This window comes from Hyaena hyaena, unplaced genomic scaffold (assembly GCF_003009895.1).
Source record: "Hyaena hyaena isolate Hyena2069 unplaced genomic scaffold, ASM300989v1 scaffold_254, whole genome shotgun sequence".
NCBI lineage: Eukaryota > Metazoa > Chordata > Mammalia > Carnivora > Hyaenidae > Hyaena > Hyaena hyaena.
This window is the reverse complement of record NW_024080890.1, coordinates 2,002,700-2,005,871: the sequence shown is the minus strand read 5'-3', so window position 1 is coordinate 2,005,871 and position 3,172 is coordinate 2,002,700.

Below are 3,172 nucleotides of genomic sequence, written 5' to 3'. Positions count from 1 at the left end.
AATGTGGGCATTCCCGGACTACTTTAGGATCTTGGAGGGGGCCCCCCGAAAACAGCATCGTCTTCCTCACGGGGTTGCTGAATCCGCTGGGAGTGAAGCAATGAGCCAAGCGGGGTGCAGAGTGTCAGCGCGGGTCCCGGGGAGCTAAGTGGAGGACCGGGCTGGAGGCCCATCAGCCGGTATGTTTGTTAATGCTGAGCCCCCAGATCAGGTAGATCCAGGCGCCAGGACGCAGGCAGGGCTGATGGGGTGTGCGGGGGTGCTGTTTCCTGCAGGCGGGTCCTTCCTAACCGTGCTGCCTGTTGCTCCTAATTTGCCCATCAGAGAGCCGTACCCCTTCCCCCGAGGACAGGGCTCAGAGAAGCAGGACAGGCAGTGGGCGGCCGCTAGCCCGCTGCACACCTGTGTCGGCTCCCTCCGCCCAGGACAGCGATCCCGTAGTCACAGTGGTCGTAGCCGCAAGCTCTCGCTGCCCGGAGCGCGGCCCTGAGGGCGGTCATGTTCCTCGACATCACACCCCACCCAGTCCTACTGTGTGTTTCCTCCTTGTTCGCTGAGGGAATGAGAAGCCAAGCGGGACAGAGATGGGCCCCCAGGGCGGAGGGAAGGCTCGTGCCCCCAAGCTGTCCCAGCTGCAGGGATGGGGGGGGAAGTGTTGCTACTAGAAGGCTCTTTCTGTCCCCAGCTGCCTGGAGGGCCTGGGGCTCTGCTGAGCCTTCCTTGAGAGGACAGTGTGTCTCCTGGGTCCTCTCTCCCCCAGCCCCCTCTGCTTCTCCGGGGCAGGTGTGCACACCTGCCCTGAGCCCCCGCCACCAGCTTGGACTGTCTCCCGCCTTTGGCTGGCCTCTCCGCTCTTTTCAAAATTATTTTTTTAAAGTGGCTCCTGATGGGGTGCCTGGGTGGCTTAGTCGGTTAAGCGTCCAACTTTCGCTTAGGTCATGATCTCGCGGTTCGTGGGTTCGAGCCCCTCGTCTGGCTCTGTGCTGACTGCCAGCTCAGAGCCTGGAGCCTGTTTCAGTCTGTATCTCCCTCTCTCTCTGACCCTTCCCTGCTCACGCTGTCTCTCTCTCTCCTAGAAATAAATAAAACATTAAGAAAAATAAATAAAGTGGCTCCCGAAACCCCTTGAGCCAGCTCTCATTTGTAGAAAAGCAGGGAATTCTATGAAACTTCTCATCATCCAAAGAGGCGACTGGGAACTCAGGCCATGTTTTTCAAGTTTGCCTGGGAATGGGGGTGGGGGGAGTGGGTGCTTGTTAAAAACGCAGGTGCCCAGCCTCTCCAGGAGGCTGGTCTGGCTGGTGCTCTGGCGCCGCGCTGGGTGGAACCGGCCTCGCCTGCGAGTGGGAGGGGAGCCCTTCCCCGGCCAGACCGCGCCAAGCGGGGCTGCACTTTAACACGCGGCCCGGGAGCTTTGCGTTCACTTTATTATTATTTTTTTTAACTTGTTTTTAATTTTTGTTTTTTTATAAATAGTTTATTGTCAAGTTGGTTTCCAACTACACCCAGTGCTCATCCCAACAAGTGCCCCCCTCCATGTGCTCACTTTAAAGTGTGCGAGGTGCTGCTCTCAATCAGTAGTTCTCGACCTTGGGGCAGTGTAGAATTGTCTGGAATCGGGGCTCACCCCCAGAAATTCCGCGGTGGGGCCCCCGGCTCATCGGTGTCATGTTTACTGTCTGAACATCCACTGAACTATAATGCAAAGTGCATGAATGGTGTTCAGATCGGTGGGTTTCCCCCAGTGGGCCACACCCGTGGCACCCAGATCAAGATTCAAAGCGTGCCCTGCACACTCCCTTGTGTCACTACCCCTCACCCCCTCCAAAGATAGCCAGATAATCTGGCTTCTCTTTTTCTTTTAAGGGTTTTTTTTTTTTTTTAAGAGACAGAGAGGGAGAGAGAGAATCACAAGCAGGCTCCAGGCTTTGAGCTGTCAGCACAGAGCCCGACGCGGGGCTTGAACCCATGAACCGCGAGATCATGACCTGAGCCGATGTCGGACGCTTAACAGACAGAGCCACCCAGGTGTCCCTCAGATGATGACCTCTCACAGCCTGGCTGTGGGTGGCTTCTGCCTGAGCGGGTTGTACGGTCCGTGTGCACACGGGGTTACTGTGTCCCCAGGGCTGCCCAGAAGCCCTGGGTGTGAACACGCCACTTCCTTCGTCCCACTGCTCACAGGCGTCTGGTTGCTTCCCGATTGGGGCTATGCGTGTCCTCACGGTGTCTGTGATTTTAACATAGAGCCGGGTCTCAGAGCCACCGGCCCCTCCCGGCCCCCAGGTGCCGCCGCCGCACCTGTCAGGAAGCAGTGCTCACCTTCACGATGACCCAGCCTGCCCCGTTCCCGCGGGCAACACCATCAGGCCCGCAGGGTCACTGCTGTCAGCTGTCCTTTCTTGTCATCTTTGCGTCCAGCTGCCTAAGGATGACAAATGGCCATTTCTAGAAGCCTCTGTGTTCTTCCAGGACAGCGGGAGCTAGGATCAACTGGAACGTCCAACCTTATTTTCATTCGGCAAAACGCTCTGGCGAACAGCGGGGTGGCCTTGACACCCACGAGTCTTCCACCCAGGAACAGGTGGAAAGGCTGCCGTGTGATTCCCGCCCCGCCTTCCCCTGCATGCAGGATGGCTCAGGATGGAGGCTGGGCCCCCGGGCCAAGGACGGGAGTGAGAGAAGGGGTCACTTGCCTGGGCTCCAAATATTCAGTGGTTAAGACAAATACAATTTTAATGCAATTATCTTAAAAATCTAAATTAATGCAAAAAAATCCTTGATGAACAAATTATCAACATTAAATTTTTTTTTAATGTTTATTTATTTTTGAAAGAGAAAGAGAGGGGTACCTGGGTGGCTCGGTCGGTTAAGCGTCTGACTTCGGCTCAGGTCATGATCTCACATTTCGCGGGTTCGAGCCCCGCTTCAGGCTCTGTGCCGACAGTCAGCTCAGAGCCTGGAATCTGCTTCCAATTCTGTGCCTCCCTCTCTCTCTGACCCTCCCCTGCTCATGCTGTCTCTCTCTCTCAGAAATAAAAAGAAAGAGAGAGAGAGAGAGAGCAGGAGCGGGGAAAGGGCAGAGAGAGAGGGAGGCACAGAATTCGAAGCAGCTCCAGGCTCTGAGCTGTCAGCACAGAGCCCGACGCGGGGCTTGAATCCATGAACTGTG